Here is a 19,696-nt window from a genome sequence, read left to right on the forward strand (position 1 = left end):
TAAGTGCCCAGTAAGCAAGTGGTTAAATATTGTTGTAGGTGTTGGTCGGAACTAAGCAGATTGCATAAACAATAAGTCAGCGCCATTTTAGCTAGGAAAAAAAACATATAAGGAACAAGGCAAATGTTGATATCACTTGTAATTCTTTACATATTTCTTATCATTCCCTCCTCTGATATCTATATTTGCTTCCTCAATTTATTACTTCAATGCAGGTCCGTTCCACAACTGGGTTTTCAGACCTTAGCAAGTCCTTGACCTTGGCAAGTCCAGTCCATTTCCCAAACCAACCTTCAAGCCAATTTGTGAATGGATCATCAGTACCTGAGTTTTCCGCTAATTCATTCGATAAAGCTGTCAATCCTTCGAGGGCTCTAGTCACGGTTCCTCCAGGAGCTGTAATGTTAGTAATAAAGATGCAACACATACTACCAAACATTTTAAAGACCCCTCCTCTTTCTGCTAGGACCATATCAAATGCCATCCTATTCTGCCATGCCGTCAGAGAGGTAGGGGGTAATTGCTCTGTCAATCTCTTAACTGCATCCCTGATGTAGTTTACAAACCTTTGTTGGTTATAATATATATATATATATATATATATATATATATATATATATAGTTAATACAGTCAACATTTTTTTTTTTTTTACTGTCACCCACCAGAGAAGAGACTCAAATCCAGCTGCCACATGATTCCTAGCTTTGAACTCGCTCGGCACTCTACACGGAACCCCAATCTCATCTATATAGATCTGAGGGTCAAAAGACCCCGCAGGAGAGGTGTACCTTCTGCTCCTCCGGTGACCCTTCTTCCAAGGGGACTCTGACAGTAAGTGCAGAGGCATTGCCAGCTGTACCAGGGCACAATCCCCTTGGGAATTGGCTGGGATACTCGCTCTGAGCCTCTTGTCTTCGCATAACCACCAGACATCTGCCCTCTGGGTGTTGTGCTCAACCCAGTTGTCACCCTCTCCCTTTGCAATTTTGTTAATCCTCTCCGTGCAGTAGTCATCCGGTAAAGACCCCAAATCTTTGCCACTCTCATTCCCCGGAAGTGCAAAGCAAGCAAAGTTGCCAGGGTATGCCATGACAGCAGGGGGTATCTGAGTTCTCTGAACCTGGGGAAACAATAAACTTAATGTGTGACAGGGAGTGTTGGTGTCAGGTTTGTATGTTTTTTGATATAGCTTTAGCATACACTCTAAACCATCTGGATCTGTATTGTTATTTAAGGGAAAAAGCACTGTAGCCAGCTGGGGTCTGGCCCCTGCACAGACCAAGCAGTTCTCTTTTTTAAGGGTGTTAGCAGTATATATTAACCATTCAAGCCATTCATTCTTATCCTGGTATCCTGTTTCTAATGTTATAGCTTCTTCCACTGTGAGATTGGTGAATCTCACTGTGGATCCTAATACCTCTACTTTAAATTGGTCCTTACTATCTAATTCTTTCTTCTTGTTTGTCTCATTCTTTGGTTTGACTTCAAGAAAGAATTTTCCCAAAGGGTCAGTTCCTGATATCCAAGCTCCTACATGGTATAAACTCTGATCTTCTAGTTTTGGGTTCTTCAGGGAAATCAATAATATATTGCAATTCTTTGATTCTGTACAGGGAGAGTGGGCCGCTTTAGTTATGGTTAATCTATTCTTTAAATCTCCTGCTGCTGGGATCTCATATCCACAATTCCTGGGCTGCAGTTGTCCACATGACTGAATCCCAAGTAGTACACCCGGTAGTTCCAGCCAGGTAGCACACGTATTTGTCTGCCCAGGTCAACTTACTTGCTTCTACCTTATCTTCACAATCTGTCATCTGGCAGAAATCCACCTGTATAGTACTGGTGGTTCCTTCAACAAAGGTGAGGTTCAATGCTCTTCCTGTCTCTTCCCAATTTATTGGTTCCACTATCCTCCCGTGTCTCCTACCTCCCCGTATAGAGGCCTCTCCTAGAGTCACCAGTACTCCCACGAGGACCAAAATCCCTACCATCCAATCTGAAGTGAGGGGGGCCTAGATAGGGCCTTTTCTTCACCAAGGTTGAGACAAGCAGACCTTTTATCTGCCTCCCTTTGTATTTGGACTTTCCCCCTCCTTCAGTCTCTCTGTCCCTACTCTGCCTATATTTACCTTTTTACAGTGGGATTGGTGAATCCAGATAGTCCTTTCAGCAATTCTTACTGCAGTGGGAGTAGTAAGGAGTACTTGATATGGCCCGTCCCACTTAGGGGAGTGGCAATGCTTCTTTCTGATCACCTTGATGAGCACCCAGTCTCCGATTTGTACTTTGTCTTCTCCTATGGGCTCTCCTTCTGGAATGGAACACTCTTGGTTAATTTGTCTCTGTTTCAATAACCTTGACATGTATTCTGCTAAGGTTCTCTCCCCTTCCTCTGTGTGGGTTTCATTTGGTAATAAAGGTATTTTATAAGGTCTACCATACATCATTTCAAATGGACTCAGCCCCTCTTTAGTGAGGGTGATATGCATGCTTAAAATAGCTAGTGGGAGACAGTACATCCAATTTTTCCCTGTCTCTTCCATAGCCTTTTTTAGCTTGCTCTTTAATATCCCATTATGTCTTTCTACGAGCCCTGCTGACTGAGGGTGATATGCACAGTCGTTCTTATACTTCTATACCCATCACTTCTGTTAGGTGTTTTATAGTCTGATTTACAAAATGTGGACCAATATCGCTATAAATCTTCTCTGGTATCCCAAATCATGAAATTATATCTTTTAGTAAGGCTTTGGATACTGTTAAGGCGTCAGCACTTCCTGTGGGGAATATCTCTACACATGTGGTCAATGCATCAATGATTTCCAAACAATATTTCTTCCTTTTCACATTTGTCTAATTCAATAAAATCCAGGCAAATGTGTTGGAATGGATATTGCGGTGTGGGGAACTTCCCTTTCTGTGGTCTTATGCCTCCCTGAGCATTGTCTCTTGCACATATAATGCATTGAGAACAAAAAGTTTTTTTTAGTAGTTTGTGAAACCATAGGCTGTACATACCTTATTTAACATCTCAGTCATCCCCCTGTTTGACACATGAGTTACTCCATGTGTCAATACTGCTGCATACCTAAATAAGGATTTTGGCAATACCAGCTTTCCTTCAAGTGATGTGTAGATGTTATCTATTATTGTGCAACCTTTTGTTTTCCGATATTGTTTCTCCCCAGGGGATACATTCTGCTGTATATCAGTAAGGACTGTATGATCTATCTCTATGATTTCCTGTTCTGTCATGTGTCACTTCTGCATATCCAGTTACACTTGTGCCATCTGGATTTTTCGTACTGGAGCCATCAACAAAAAGTGTCATGTCAGGGTTAGATAACGGTACTTTCCAATCACTTCATGGCAGTACCTTTTCAGCGATGGCAGCAGTACAGTCATGTTTATGACCATCAGTAGGAAGTGGTATTAGTGTGGATGGGTTTAATGTAGTACATCTCTGTATTGTTAAGTGAGGTTGTGTCAAAAGTATTGTCATACAGGAAAGGTGTTGTGCTGGGCTCAAATTTATGGACCAACGGGGCGTGGTCAGTATTAAATACCCAGAAATCCAAGCGCTACAAAAATTTGTCATGCCCAAAAAAGACATCATTTGTTTCTTTGTTTCTGGCTTCGGCACCTGGTGGAGGGCTCAAATTCTCTCCTCATCCAGGTGTCGACCTTCTTTTGAGATATTATACCCTAAGTATTTGACCTGCTGTTGCCACAACTGGAGTTTAGTTTTATTTACCTTATGCCCTTGGTATAACTGCCTGGTTAACAGCTTGTAAATCCTGTACCATTCTATTGCAGGGGCTATACCCTCCTCTGCTTCCTTCTTAAGGGGTATCTCCTTCATCACCTTGCACAAAAACTTTACTTTCCCATTTTTTTTTTCCATCACTTTCAAATACTTCTCAGAATGCTTAACCTATTGCAAAACATCTAAAACTGATGCAGTTCAGTAAGTAACCATGTTTTTAACAATGTAATCCTTATGATCCTGTTTTAATCCATTAACAAAAGCTATCTTTAGCTGTTGTTGATATGCACTGTTCACATCCTCAGCTTCGGGGAGCCCAGAGAACACTTTAAAAACTTCTTGTAGTTTATTTAGATAATCACTGACACTTTCCTTGTCTTCCTTTATAGTCATATTAATCTTTTGCCAGTCAGTTTGTTATACCCATCGGAGATTGCATCTCTGATAGAAGGCACTCAATCTGTCTGTCAAATCTTTGCTATCAAGGGCCAGTGGTTCCCCTCTTTGTTGAGGGGGCACTGTGGCTAAACAGGGGTCCCAATTTCCCTTTACTGATGCCCAATCTGATCCCTGAACCCTCCTTAAAGCCCTTTCCATTTTGACCCTGTTTAGCCTATAACTGTTCCTCAGACTTTCCATATTTTCAATGATTTCTGGGGCCCCAAACTTAGGATGTTTAATATGCTCAGTAGCCTTCTGCAGGCCACTCTCAGTCCATGGTCTAAAAACAGTCATAGTTAGGGGCTGACCATTTTGTCTGCCTCTTTGTCCACTAGGGGCAGTTGGGCTTGGCATTTCTCTTTCGTTCTCCTTCCTTCTACTCAGTATTCCACCATTTCTAATCTTTTACTTCTTCTTTTTTTTTTTCTTTGGGTCCTAACAATTTAAGCTTATCCACCAACTCCTGACACCCTTTCACAGTTAGTTTACCATTGAATCCCAACTTCCTTTCCCACTTAGCACAATAGTTAACAGATTTTGGTTATTTGCTATGCATACATTTCTTATCTCCTAACTAACTGTTCCCCATGTCTCTGTTTTTTTTCCTTGAGTTTAGAATACAAGACTGGTAATTCTACTCTCAAACTTTGCCAAAATCTATATAAAACAGCAAACAAAGTCCAAACTCTCCAAACAGGAAATAAACATATATATATATATATAAATATATACATATATATATACATATATATATACATATATACACATATATATACACACACACATATGAAACAACTTATACCTTTACCTTATTTACTACAAAGTACAGTTGGTCAAAACAAACAGTATTCTTAACGTTCTGATCAGAATTTTTTTACACACACTCACACAAAAGAGGAAGTGCACCTAGGTGTCCATGAGGGGGGGGGGGGGGAGTGAGTGAGTCCAGTTTTTCTTTTTTTTTTAACCACAAGTTTGCAGCCAGACAGATCATAAAGCAGGCTTTTTATCAACCTGTAAACCACCAGACTAGCAACCCTTGGATCACAGTAAAGCAAAAATATAAGACTCCCCACACAAAGTTAGCAGTAATGTTAAACTTGAGGAGGAAAGAGCGAGAGTTAGTCTCATGATTTAACAAATGCAGCAAAAGGAACAGTGCAGGAAATGTTGCTCTCGAGAGAAAAAGAGAAAAACGATCTATCTATGGGGGAAGTGTTTCTGATCAAGTTAGATTGATTCCTGCTCGTACATTCACTTCCTTTTTGTCCCAACCACCACTCAGTTAGAAAAAAACCTAAAATGGCCACTGTGACTCTCTGTAATCTATCCAGATTACGTGTAGCCACTATTCACAACAATTATCAATCATCTATCATCTTTCGGTACCTTAAATTTTTTGTAATCTGTCTCAGACAGTGGGCTACGTCTATTTACCATAGGCAACGTCCCCAGGTGCCTCTGTCTTCGGCCCCTGTGTCACTTAGGTCTTTTATAATCAACTTACAGTGCCGAAATACTTAATAAAAACCCAAATCACCTCAAGTAGAAGAGAAAAGAAAAGAAGAGGAAAGAAAAAAAATCTGTCTTACCTTTCACAGACTCGGAGGACTGGATCAGAAGTCCAGGAGTAGAAGTCAGGTGTGGATCCCGGAACCGACCAGCCTCTTTTTACCACTTAACTTGAGTGGGAGGACCTAGGTCTCGGCGAGAGGGAGTCTAATACTCACCGATATTTTGGACGGAACCGTTTGATCCACCACCTAATCCTTACTTCCGGCTCGAAAGGACCATGATGTCGGTAAAATTCCATTCTCTCACTGATCAGTCAACTCCGGTCATGTTGATTAGAAGACAGATTTATTACAAATGTATATACATAGGGATGAACTCTCACAGCAAGGAGTTCCGTGCAGAGTCATACAGGAACCCTTTACACATGTCATTTTATAACAGTATTTGGCAAGCTACCATTGGCTAAGGCACACTGGTGACTCATGGTGCATCGTCAGCTTTATTGTCAAAAACAGTGCCCTTTCACAATATGGCCTAATATGGTAAACTTTTGCTAGTTCTTTAAATATTGTTGTAGGTGTTGGTCGGAACTAAGCAGATTGCATAAACAATAAGTCAGTGCCATTTTAGCTAGGAAAAAAAGCATATAAGGAACAAGGCAAATGTTGATATCACTTGTAATTCTTTACATATTTCTTATCAGTGTGGGTCACTGTCTGTCCACACCTGTGCTGCGGGCCCCCCCCCCCCCCCCAAGTTATCAGATCAGCTTAGGGTGGCTCAACTCAGTTACTATACCTGGGTGGTGGATACAGCACCCCCCCTCCAGCTCAGGGTGGGCAGCTACATATAATATAACTGTGTCTGATAACCAGGAGGGGGGGTGCTGCTGGACACAGCTATATTTATACTATAATATTATATACAGGCATAGTAGCTGACTGAGCTGCCAACCCTGAGCTGGTCTGATGGGGGAAAAGGGGGGGGTGCTATATTGTGTGTGTGTATATATATATATATATATATATATATATATATATATAGTGGGGACGGAAAGTATTTAGACCCTCTTAATTTTTTCACTCTTTGTTATATTGCAGCCATTTGCTAAAATCATTTAAGTTCATTTTTTTCCTCATTAATGTACCCACAGCACCCCCATATTGACAGAAAAACACAGAATTGTTGACATTTTTGCAGATTTATTAAAAAAGAAAAACTGAAATATCACATGATCCTAAGTATTCAGACCCTTTCTCAGTATTTAGTAGAAACACCCTTTTGATCTAATACAGCCATGAGTCTTTTTGGGAAAGATGCAACAAGTTTTTCACACCTGGATTTGGGGATCCACTGCCATTTCTCCTTGTAGATCCTCTCCAGTTCTGTCAGGTTGGATGGTAAACATTGGCGGACAGCCATTTTTAGGTCTCTCCAGAGATGCTCAATTGGGTTTAAGTCAGGGCTCTGGCTGGGCCATTCAAGAACAGTCAAGGAGTTGTGAAGCCACTCCTTCGTTATTTTAGCTGTGTGCTTAGAGTCATTGTCTTGCTGGAAGGTAAACCTTTGGCCCAGTCTGAGGTCCTGAGCACTCTGGAGAAGGTTTTCATCCAGGATATCCCTGTACTTGTCCGCATTCATCTTTCCCCCGATTGCAACCAGTCGTCCTGTCCCTGCAGCTGAAAAACACCCCCACAGCATGATGCTGCCACCACCATGCTTCACTGTTGGGACTGTATTGGACAGATGATGAGCAGTGCCTGGTTTTCTCCACACATACCGCTTAGAATTAAGGCCAAAAAGTTCTATCTTGGTCTCATCAGACCAGAGAATCTAATTTCTCACCATCTTGGAGTCCTTCAGGTGTGTTTTAGCAGACTCCATGCGGGCTTTCATGTGTCTTGCACTGAGGAGAGGCTTCCGTCGGGCCACTCTGCCATAAAGCCCCGACTGGTGGAGGGCTGCAGTGATGGTTGACTTTCTACAACTTTCTCCCATCTCCTGACTGCATCTCTGGAGCTCAGCCACAGTGATCTTTGGGTTCTTCTTTATCTCTCTCACCAAGGCTCTTCTCCCCCGATAGCTCAGTTTGGCCAGACGGCCAGCTCTAGGAAGGGTTCTGGTCGTCCCAAACATCCTCCATTTAAGGATTACTACTGTGCTCTTAGGAACCTTAAGTGCAGCAGAAATTTTTTTGTACCCTTGGCACAATTCTGTCTCTGAGCTCTTCAGGCAGTTCCTTTGACCTCATGATTCTCATTTGCTCTGACATGCACTGTGAGCTGTAAGGTCTTATATAGACAGGTGTGTGGCTTTCCTAATCAAGTCCAATCAGTATAATCAAACACAGCTAGGGTCAAATGAAGGTGTAGAACTATCTCAAGGATGATCAGAACAAATGGACAGCACCTGACTTAAATATATGAGCGTCACAGCAAAGGGTCTGAATACTTAGGACCATGTGATATTTCAGTTTTTCTTTTTTAATAAATCTGCAAAAATGTCAACAAATCTGTGTTTTTCTGTCAACATGGGGTGCTGTGTTTACATTAACCACTTCAGCCCCGGACCATTATGCTGCCTAAGGACCAGAGGACTTTTTCCAATTTGGCACTGCGTCGCTTTAACTGCTAATTGCGCGGTCATGCAATGCTGTACCCAAACGAAATTTGCGTCCTTTTCTTCCCACAAATAGAGCTTTCTTTTGATGGTATTTGATTACCTCTGCTGTTTTTATTTTTTGCGCTATAAACGGAAAAAGAAAGAAAATTTTGAAAAAAAAATGATATTTTCTACTGTTTGTTATAAATAAAATCCAATAAACTCAATTTTAGTCATACATTTAGGCCAAAATGTATTCAGCCACATGTCTTTGGTAAAAAAAATGTCAATAAGCGTATATTTATTGGTTTGCGCAAAAGTTATAGCGTCTACAAACTAGGGTACATTTTCTGGAATTTACACAGCTTTTAGTTTATGACTGCCTATCTCATTTCTTGAGGTGCTAAAATGGCAGGGCAGTACAAACCCCCCCAAATGACCCCATTTTGGAAAGTAGACACCCCAAGGAAATTGCTGAGAGGCATGTTGAACCCATTGAATATTTATTTTTTTTGTCCCAAGTGATTGAATAATGAAAAAAAAAAAATATTTACAAAAAGTTGTCACTAAATGATATATTGCTCACACAGGCCATGGGCCTATGTGGAATTGCACCCCAAAATACATTCAGCTGCTTCTCCTGAGTACGGGGATACCACATGTGTGGGACTTTTTGGGAGTCTAGCCGCGTACGGGGCCCCGAAAACCAATCACTGCCTTCAGGATTTCTAAGGGCGTAAATTTTTGATTTCACTCCTCACTACCTATCACAGTTTTGAAGGCCATAAAATGCCCAGATGGCACAACCCCCCCCCCAAATGACCCCATTTTGGAAAGTAGACACCCCAAGCTATTTGCTGAGAGGCATGTTGAGTCCATGGAATATTTTATATTTTGACACAAGTTGCGGGAAAGTGACAATTTTTTTTTTTTTTTGCACAAAGTTGTCACTAAATGATATATTGCTCACACAGGCCATGGGCATATGTGGAATTGCACCCCAAAATACATTTAGCTGCTTCTCCTGAGTATGGGGATACCACATGTGTGGGACTTTTTGGGATCCTAGCTGTGTACGGGGCCCTGAAAACCAATCACCGCCTTCAGGATTTCTAAGGGTGTAAATTTTTGATTTCACTCTTCACTGCCTATCACAGTTTCGGAGGCCATGGAATGCCCAGGTGGCACAAAACCCCCCCAAATGACCCCATTTTGGAAAGTAGACACCTCAAGCTATTTGCTGAGAGGCATGGTGAGTATTTTGCAGCTCTCATTTGTTTTTGAAAATGAAGAAAGACAAGAAAAAACATTTTTTCTTTCTTTTTTCAAATTTCAAAACTTTGTGACAAAAAGTGAGGTCTGCAAAATACTCACTATACCTCTCAGCAAATAGCTTCGGGTGTCTACTTTCCAAAATGGGGTAATTTGGTGGGGGTTTGTGCCACCTGGGCATTCCATGGCCTCCGAAACTGTGATAGGCAGTGAAGAATGAAATAAAAAATTTACGCCCTTAGAAAGCCTGAAGGCGGTGCTTGGTTTTCGGGGTCCCGTACGCGGCTAGGCTTCCAAAAAGTCTCACACATGTGGTATCCCCGTACTCAGGAGAAGCAACAGAATGTATTTTGGGGTGTAATTTCACATATTCCCATGGCATGTTTGAGCAATAAATTATTTAGTGACAACTTTGTGCAAAAAAAAAAAAAAATGGTCTCTTTCCCGCAACTTGTGTCACAATATAAAATATTCCATGGACTCGACATGACTCTCAGCAAATAGCTTGGGGTGTCTACTTTCCAAAATGGGGTCATTTGGGGGGGTTTTGAACTGTCCTGGCATTTTATGCACAACGTTTAGAAGCTTATGTCACACATCACCCACTCTTATAACCACTTGAAGACAAAGCCCTTTCTGACACTTTTTGTTTGCATGAAAAAATTATTTTTTTTTGCAAGAAAATTACTTTGAACCCCCAAACATTATATATATTTTTTAAAGCAAATGTCTTACAGATTAAAATGGTGGGTGTTTCATTTTTTTTTTCACACAGTATTTGCGCAGCGATTTTTCAAATGCATTTTTTGGGGAAAAAAACACACTTTTTTAAATTTTAATGCACTAAAACACACTATATTGGCCAAATGTTTGATGAGATAAAAAAGATGATCTTAGGCCGAGTACATGGATACCAAACATGACATGCTTTAAAATTGCGCACAAACGTGCAGTTGCGCCAAACTAAATACATTTTTAAAAGCCTTTAAAAGCCTTTACAGGTTACCACTTTAGATTTACAGAGGAGGTCTACATGCATGGTGCAATTGCTGTTTACATTTGACGCCAGACCAACGCTTGCGTTCGCCTTTGTGCGAGAGCAGGGGGGGACAGGGGTACTTTTTTATTTATTTTTTTTTTTATTTATTATTTTTTTGCTTTTTTATCTTATTTTTAAACTGTTCCTTTAATTTTTTTTTCATTTTTTAATCATTTTTATTGTTATCTCAGGGAATGTAAATATCCCCTATGATAGCAATAGGTAGTGACAGGTACTCTTTTTTGAAAAAATTGGGGTCTATTAGACCCTAGATCTCTCCTCTGCCCTCAAAGCATCTGACCACACCAAGATCGGTGTGATAAAATGCTTTCCCAATTTCCCAATGGCGCTTTTTACATCCGGCGAAATCTAAGTCATGAAATGCTCGTAGCTTCCGGTTTCTTAGGCCACAGAGATGTTTGGAGCCACTCTGGTCTCTGATCAGCTCTATGGTCAGCTGGCTGAATTACTGGCTGCATTCTCAGGAGAGCCAGAGAAAAACATGGAAGACGGTGGGGGGGGGGTCATTCCCTCCCACTGCTTGTAAAAGTAGTCTAGAGGCTAATTAGCCACTAGGATTGCTTTTACATGAAAGCCGACCGCTGGCTGAAAAGAATGATACCAAGATGATACCTAAACCTGCAGGCATCATTCTGGTATAACCACTCAAAGTTGTGAATGGCGTACCTGAAGACAAAAAAATGGTTAACAATAAAATACAGTAAATGGTAAAGTATAAAAAATTGCATACCTGAAAAGCAAACATGATAAAACATAATAACAATAAAACATTGCAGAATAGAATACAGTAAAAAAGAGCAGAACAATAGAGAGAGAATAGAGAGAGAGAGAACATATTTTTTTTACACTTTTTTTTGTAACTAACTTTTATAACTGTAACCGGTTCCAGGTTCGGGTCTCTCAAAATGCGATGGCATCTTGGGAGACCCTGTGAAAGTGCGCCTAGTCTGTGCAATGCTGTGCTACGCTAATACTCAACTAGTGTATGGTAGCATTCAAAACATTCACCAATGCAAAGACCAGGATTGTCAGGACAGGAGGGACAATAATAGCGGGTGTCACACCTATATCCACGCTTGCTGTAGACACAACATCTTTTTTGGGGGGGTTCGTTGGGTAGGGGTACTCGGGAGGACATAAAGAAAATGCCTCTCATGCAGCCGGCTGCATTTGGTTGGGGATGTGAATGGGGGAAGTACGGGCGCTGCAAAAGTGGTGGGTTCCCAATTAGGATTGGCGAATGCAGCAGGAAGGGCATTATGGGCACGACGAGCCTGTGTTTGTCTTCTTCTTGGTGGCAGTGGGACACTACTTGTGCTTGCCACCTCCCCAGCTTGAACTGCATTTATGGGACTCGCCACGTCACCAAGTGTTACTGCAGTGCTGGTTTGACTACGACCGTGGTGTACTAGGCCGCTGGTGCTTGCCAGTTCACCAAAATGCTACGAAAAAAACTGTTAGCGATCGCAGGGATCAGGCCTGACTCTGCGAACGCTGCAGTTATGCGTTTAGTGTTTTGTAAGTGACAGTGATCGATCAATACTGCACTTGGGTGGGCTGGGCTGGACGGAGGGGCAAAACGCAGGTGCTAGCAGATATTTGGGCTGATCCCGCTAACACTGCGTTTTTGTGAACCCTAAACTGCTGGGGACGCTAGTATAGATCTGATCGGATCAGATATTGATCCGTTCAGATACTATACCACTAAGGGAGGTGTACGGTGCATGCGTGGGTGTTAGCAGTACTGGTGCTCCCGTAGACGTCCAATGACGAAACGCGTAGGGCGTGGCCTAATCTGTGTTTCCCAAACAACACTGAACAGCTGATGGTTAACCGAGTATTTTTGTCTCTTTTCACTTACTACATGCTTTTAAATTGTGAGTACCTCTCTGCTTGTTTTTGAATAAACTTTTTGAACGATCTTACACTATGGGCACCCCTTCTATTTTTTTATATGACACTCCACGATCCTGATACTGCCAGAGATTGCTGCACAGTGGCATAGACTGTGATTGCCTGATACCCCAGCAGGGGTGAAGTGAGCTGGTGAGTTGCTGCACTTTTAGAGCACGGGATTTTATCATCAAAAGCACATCACGTGAATTAAGTTGTTCCGAAACAAAAGGACTTTTTATATATACATATGTGACTGCACATGTGCACTTTATTAGATTGAATTTGCATATTGTATTCCAATCACCTCACTCCCCTCCCCTTCTCCCCCCCCCCCCTCCACCCCTTTTTACCTTTAGGTTTACCGCAGGTTTTTCTACACTGGGAATTATATTCCATATTTAAAAAGATATGTGACACGAATGATTTAAATAGGAACTTCATGTATAGTTTTTGATGTTCACACTGGCTTCTTGAATTGCACATAGCACTTTCACGCTTGCTACATTTTTTTGGGCTGACAATAATATTCCGTACATAACAGGATACTTGACACATATGATTTAAATAGGAGCACCATGTATGGTTTTTGATTTTAGACAGTTTTATGAACTGTATATAGCACATACGTAGGACAAAAAAGTTCTTTTAAAGGAACAGCGCCATACCCTTCTCTCAAACCAACTAATTTAGCCGTCCCCATATATATGGTGACTGCATGTTGGGAGGCAGCAGTTCCAAATAGGTTTTAATTACATCTCCACCATCTCCACTGCGCGGGTTTACTATTATTATTTTTTCCAGTACTGGCGCTAACCTGACGCTGCCTGGGGCTGGTGCTTGCCAGCTCACCAAAACGCTACCAAAAAAATTGTTAGCGATCGCAGGGATCAGGCCTGACTCTGTGAACGCTGCAGTTATGCGTTTAGTGTTTTGTAAGTGACAGTGATCGATCGATACTGCACTTGGGTGGGCTGGGCTGGGCTGGGCGGAGGGGCAAAACGCAGGTGCTAGCAGGTATCTGGGCTGATCCCGCTAACACTGCGTTTTTGGAACCCTAAACTGCTGGGGACGCTAGTATAGATCTGATCGGATCAGATATTGATCCGTACAGATACTATACCACTAAGGGAGGCGTATGCTGCGTGCGTGGGTGTTAGCGGTACTGGCGCTAATCTGACGCTGCCTGGGGCGACGCATATCACCGCCGGGCGATCAGGGGGCTAAACCTTTATTCGGTAATAAACGGCGGGTGCCCTGACACTATAAAAAATAAATGAACTAACCAGCGTCACCCGTAACAGTTATACAGTGATCAGTGGTGAAAGGGTTAACTAGGGGGCAATCAGGGGGTTAAAACCTTTATTAGGTAGTATATGGGGGTCCCTGTCGCTATAAAACACTGATGGCGAACGTAAATATTCACGTCCCTAACTAGCGTCACCAGCGACACTAATACAGCGATCAGAAAAATGATCGCTTAGCGACACTGGCGACAGGGGGTGATCAAGGGGTTAAAACTTTATTAGGGGGGGTTAGGGGGGTACCCTAGACCTAAAGGGGGCTAACCCTAACTGCCCTAACACACTAACTGTCACAAACTGACACCATGCAGTAATCAGAAAAAAAAAACAAAACTGCTTGGTGTCAGTGTGACGCGGGGGGGGTGATTAGTGGGTGATCGGGGGGGATCGGGGGGTAAAGGGGGGTGTTTTGTGTGCCTGGCATGTTCTACTGTGTGTGTGTGTTTGGAGCACTCACATTGAAGTCTTCTCTCCTCGGCGCCGGAACGGAAAATGTCGAGCCGAGGAGAGATGACATCATTTCCTTTGCTGCTGTTTAGCATACAGCAGCAGAGGAATGATCTGATTGGCCAGCGGCAATCGCGAGGGGGGGGCCACGAACGGATGGTCTCCCCTTCACCTCCGATCGCCGCTGGTAAAAAGCGGATCGCCTCGGGCACCGGGGGGGGTCCGATAGGACCCCTCACCCGCGGGAGGCAGATCACGTACAGGTACGTGATTCTGCCTGCCCGTGCCGCCTTGCCGACGTACATCGGCGTGAGGCGGTCCTTAAGTGGTTAATGAGGACAAAAATGAACTTAAATGATTTTAGCAAATGGCTGCAATATAACAAATAGTGAAAAATTTAAGATGGGCTGAATATTTTCCGTCCCCACTGTATATATATATATATATATATATATATATATATATATATATATATATATATATATAATTCATTCTTTAACAATTTTTTTCTACCCTTGTTCACATTGAGTCAAAAATCAGGTTTTTATTTTTTGAAGTTTTCCAAACCAGTACAGACTGCTCAGTACAGACATCCCCAATACAGACCCCTAAGTATTGACCCTCCCCTCCACAGACCCTCAGTACAGACGTCCCTGCACAGTATACACACTCCTCAGGACAGTCACACCCCCCCCCCCCCCCTTCCTCAGTACATACACCTTAAGACAGTATTTTATATCTATATATATATTATATATATATAATATAGCTGTGTCCAGCACCCCCCAAACCCCCCCCCCATCAGACCAGCTCAGGGCGCCAGACATGTACACTCCTCCCACAGCTCTCAGGTGTAAGTGGGTGGCGTGGTGACACCATGGCAATCCACCTTACCTAAGGCTGTCACACCTCACCTCGGGCTCAGGTTGAAAGCGGACACCCCCTCATTGCAAGCTGACACCCTCCTGCCCATTACAGCACCAGCTCAGGGCCAGGGCAGGGCGGGCGGCTCACAAATCACTCGTGATGGCAGCTGGAGAGGACAGTGTGCAGCTGCGCTGCTTGGGCGGAGATAGTAACATTTGACAGGCTCAGCAGGGAAGTAGGAGGAGGAAAAAGGACACAAGCCAGGCTCCGGCGCTGGATAAAAAAATAAACCCCAATGTATTCCCAGCACACTTACCAGCAAGGCAGCAAAAAAATAAAATAAAGAAATAAATGGCACTGTCTAACAATTTACATTAAAGGCAGAGGTTATAGTTGCACGACATTTGAAACTATACAGTATGTGAAGCAGCACTACCTCATCAAGGCCCCTCTGTATAGTGCAGTTCTAACTCTAGTCTATGAAAGCCTCCAAATTGGAGCATATACTGTATAGCAATGGATCAATTAGGGCAGGCATGCCTGGAGGCATCACATTCCTCCGTATAGGTGCCCAGCAAAGCAAAAGGCAGCTGAAGACTTCTAATATGTCCCCGCACTATATACAGCAAGCTAAACAAAAGTGACAACCACCCTAATTTACCCAATCAGGGTGCAAAAAAAGCTGGTTGTTAACCACTTCAATACTGGGCACTTAGACACCCTCCTGCCCAGACCAATTTTCAGCTTTCAGTGCTGTCGCAGTTTCAATGACAATTGCGCGGTCATGCTACATTGTACCCAAACTAAATTTTTATTATTTTGTTCCCACAAATAGAGCTTTCTTTTGGTGGTATTTGATTACCTCTGTGGTTTTTATTTTTTGCTAAACAAATAAAAAAAGACTGAAAATTTTTAAAAAAATAAAAGTTTTGCTTTTGTTTCTGTTAAAAAAATTTGTAAATAAGCAAGTTTTCTCTTTCACTGATGGGCACTGATAAGGCGACACTGACAGGCACTGTTACGGTGGCACCGATGAGGTGGCACCAATGAGCGGGCACTGACGGGCACTGATATGCGGCACTGATGGGCACTGGTAGGCGGCACTGATGGGTGACACTGATATGCAGCACTGATGGGCATTGATAGGCAGCACTGATGGGCACTCATGGGTGGCACTGATGGGCACTGATAGGTGACACTGATGGGCACTGAAAGGATGCATTGCTGGGCACTGATGGGCACTGATAGAGTGGTACTGATAGGCGGCACTGATAGGCAGCACTGCTGGGCACTGATGGGCACTGATAGGCGGCACTGCTGGGCACTGATGGGCACTGATACGTGGCACTGATGGGCACTGATATGCAGCATTGATATGCGGCACTGATAGGCATCCCTGGTGGCACTGGCAGTGGTAGGGATTGGAGTGGGCACTGATTGGCAGCTGCCTGGGCACAGATTGACAGCTGCCTGGGCACAGATTGGTATTTCCCTGGTGGTCTAGGGGGCATACCTGGTGGTCCAGTGTGGTGGCCATTCTGGTGGTCCTGGGCGGCTTCCCTGACGGTCCTGGGTGGGATCCAAGGGGGGGCTGTGCTGATAAACAATCAGCACAGACCCCCCCGTCAGGAGAGCAGCCGATCGGCTCTCCTCTACTCCCGTCTGTCAGACGCGAGTGAGGAAACATTGGACACGGCTGATCACGTGGTAAAGAGTCTCCGTCAGAGACTCTTTACCTAGATCGGTGTTGCAGGGTGTCAGACTGACACCCCGCAACAATGATCGCCGCAGCGGCTCGATATCCTGATCACGTCATATGACGTCCGGTCAGGAATATCAAACCACTTTGCCGCGGCATTTTGTAATAGGGTGGGCGGCAAGTGGTTAAGGAGTGGGGCCAGGAAGCTGGCCAGAGTGTCCTCAACAACTGATGAGTCATCAGCTGTCAATGGCCTTCCTGACCCGCCAGGCTGTGTGCTCGGATAAGAGTCTGGTATGGATTTTGAGGGGGAGGGGCACGCCATTTAAAAAAAAAAAATTTGATGTGGTTCCCCTTAAAATCAGTACCAGACCTGAGGGGTTTGATATGGACTGGGGAGAAGACCCCACACCATTTTTTTCTTTATTTTTTCTTATTTTTTAAATAACCAGGTGGTGGCAATAATCGGGAATCTGGCAATTGCAAACGTGAGTCAATTTAAATGTGATTTGACTTTTTTTTTCTTTAGAAATATCATTGTGCTGCAGCATGTTCTATACATGCTACAGATGCATCACTTTACAGGCAGACTAAGGGGATTCCCCAGACACTATATTTAAATACATTTTTCATTTTTATTGTTGCATTTTAACCACTTCAGCCCCGGAAGGATTTACCCCCTTCCTGACCAGGGCATTTTTTGCGATACGGCACTGTGTCGCTTTAACTGACAATTGTGCGGTCGTGCGACGTTGTACCCAAACAAAATCGACGTCCTTTTTATCCCACAAATAGAGCTTTCTTTTGGTGGTATTTGATCACCTCTGCAGTTTTTATTTTTTGAGCTATAAACAAAAAAAGAGCTACAAGTTTGAAAAAAAAGCAATATTTTTTGCTATAATAAATATCCAAATAATTTCTTCCTCAGTTTAGGCCGATATGTATTCTTCTACATATTGGTTGTATATTAATTGGTTTGCGCAAAAGTTATAGCGTCTACAAAATAGGGGATAGATTTATGGCATTTTTATGATTAATTTCTTTTTACTAGTAAAGGCGGCGATCTGCGATTTTTATCAGGACTGCGACATTATGGCAGACAGGTCAGACACTTTTGACACTATTTTGGGACCATTGACATTTATACAGTGATCAGAGCTACAAATAACCACTGATTACTGTATAAATGACACCTGCAGGGAAGTGGTTAAACACTAGAGGGCGATCAAGGGGTTAATTGTGTTCCCTCAGTGTGTTCTAACTGTAGGGGGGGATGGGCTCACTAGGACATGACAGAGATCACTGCTCCTGATGACAGGGAGCTGTAGATCCCTTTCATGTTGCTAGGCAGAACAGGGAAATGCATTGTTTACATAGGCATCTCCCAGTTCTGTCTCTCCATGCCACCGGCGGACATCGAGTTTGCGGGACCCGCGGGCATGCTCACGCGGCGTGCGCCGGGCACCCACTAAAGGGGACGTACAGGTAAGCCCATTTGCGCAGCTATGCCATTGTGCCAACGTATATTGTCGTGCGCTGGACGGCAAGCGGTTAACCATTAAAATCACTGCTCCTGAAAAAAAATAGTTTTCAAAAAAGTTTTTGCATTGATACATTTCTCTCAGGGCAGTACCAGAAACGCCATACCCCTTTTATGGCCAATTACTTGCATATAAGCCTTCATAATGGGCATTTTTAATTTTTCTAATTTTCAGCTCCCATAGACTTCAATGGAGTTTGCTGTTCGGGGCAGAACTTTTGCCCTGTTCGGGAGTTCTGCTGTGAACCGAACAGGGGGTGTTTGGCCCATCTCTAATACTAAAACACTACCCATCATTTGCCCTGTCTTATTCGTATTATAATTTATTATGAACTGGTCATATTAAACTTAAAATTAATAAGAAAAGAATTATGGAGGGGGGCTGGGGGCATGGTCTAGCCGTGGGACAAGATGCCTGCCTAGTTTCCTCAGCAGCAACCCACAGTGCCAGAAACAGCCATTTTTAACCTCCTGAGTGGAGAATCCTGTTTCGGGTCCCCTCCTGGATATGTCCTGTAAAAAAGCAAAGCCTCAGGGATTTAGACAGCTAAAGGATTTCTCCATGAAGCCACCAATGCAGAGCACCCAAGATGGCGCCGTGCGGGAGCGCCGCTCACAGACACCGCCAGCATACTCCTCTGACCCAGTCTGTGTGTCAGACATGGAGGATTCCACTCCTTCGGATGCCCTTGCCTCCCGGTCTTCTCTGGATAGAGGTAAGTGGGCAGTATTATCAACTGCATGCTCTCCAAATAAATCCTCAGTTTATAAGAAGCAGCATTGGGCAGACACAGTCCAAGCTGATCCACCTGCCACCCCAGCTAACTCGCTGCCTCAAATAATCCTGTCTTGGAATGCACCTTGAAAGCTATGCTTCTATCACTGCAGGCAGATATGCAAAAAGATCTGAGAGCTTCTCTACAGCGCCTGCAGGGCCAATTGGCGCATTTAGAGGATTGCATGAATTTACTCAAATGACATATGAGTAATGTGGCACAAGCACATAACTATGTTGTGGACCCGCAGGATGAACAATGCTTTGTCATAAAGAGTACCTGTCACCTGCCCAATAGGTGTACATGGGGGCTTGTTAACCCATTGTGATAGCAATAAAGTAACTATAAATAAATCAAAACAATGCTTTGAATCAAATCCGCCCTAAAATTGCTGACCTGGAGGACCGCTCTCGGAGGAATAATAAACAATTCAGGGGCATCCGAGAGGTGATTAAACAAAGGGATATGACATCTTACCCAGAACGGCTCTTCCGTATGTGATGCATACTAGCAC

The 19,696-nt window shown here is 43.3% G+C and overlaps 1 protein-coding gene and 1 long non-coding RNA gene across 4 annotated transcripts in view; one reads left to right on the plus strand and one right to left on the minus strand.

Moving 5' to 3' along the window:
- Positions 1-19,696, plus strand: part of MYO16 (myosin XVI) — a 669,347-nt gene that overhangs the window by 89,898 nt on the left and 559,753 nt on the right. The gene's annotated exons all lie outside the window — the stretch shown is intronic.
- Positions 114-6,225, minus strand: LOC141129883 (uncharacterized). Its single transcript, XR_012241895.1, has 3 exons — positions 5,801-6,225; positions 325-396; positions 114-291 (listed from the first exon to the last, which is right to left on the minus strand). It is a non-coding gene; the product is annotated as an uncharacterized lncRNA (long non-coding RNA).

This window comes from Aquarana catesbeiana, linkage group LG02, assembly GCF_042186555.1.
Source record: "Aquarana catesbeiana isolate 2022-GZ linkage group LG02, ASM4218655v1, whole genome shotgun sequence".
NCBI classification, from domain to species: Eukaryota; Metazoa; Chordata; class Amphibia; order Anura; family Ranidae; genus Aquarana; species Aquarana catesbeiana.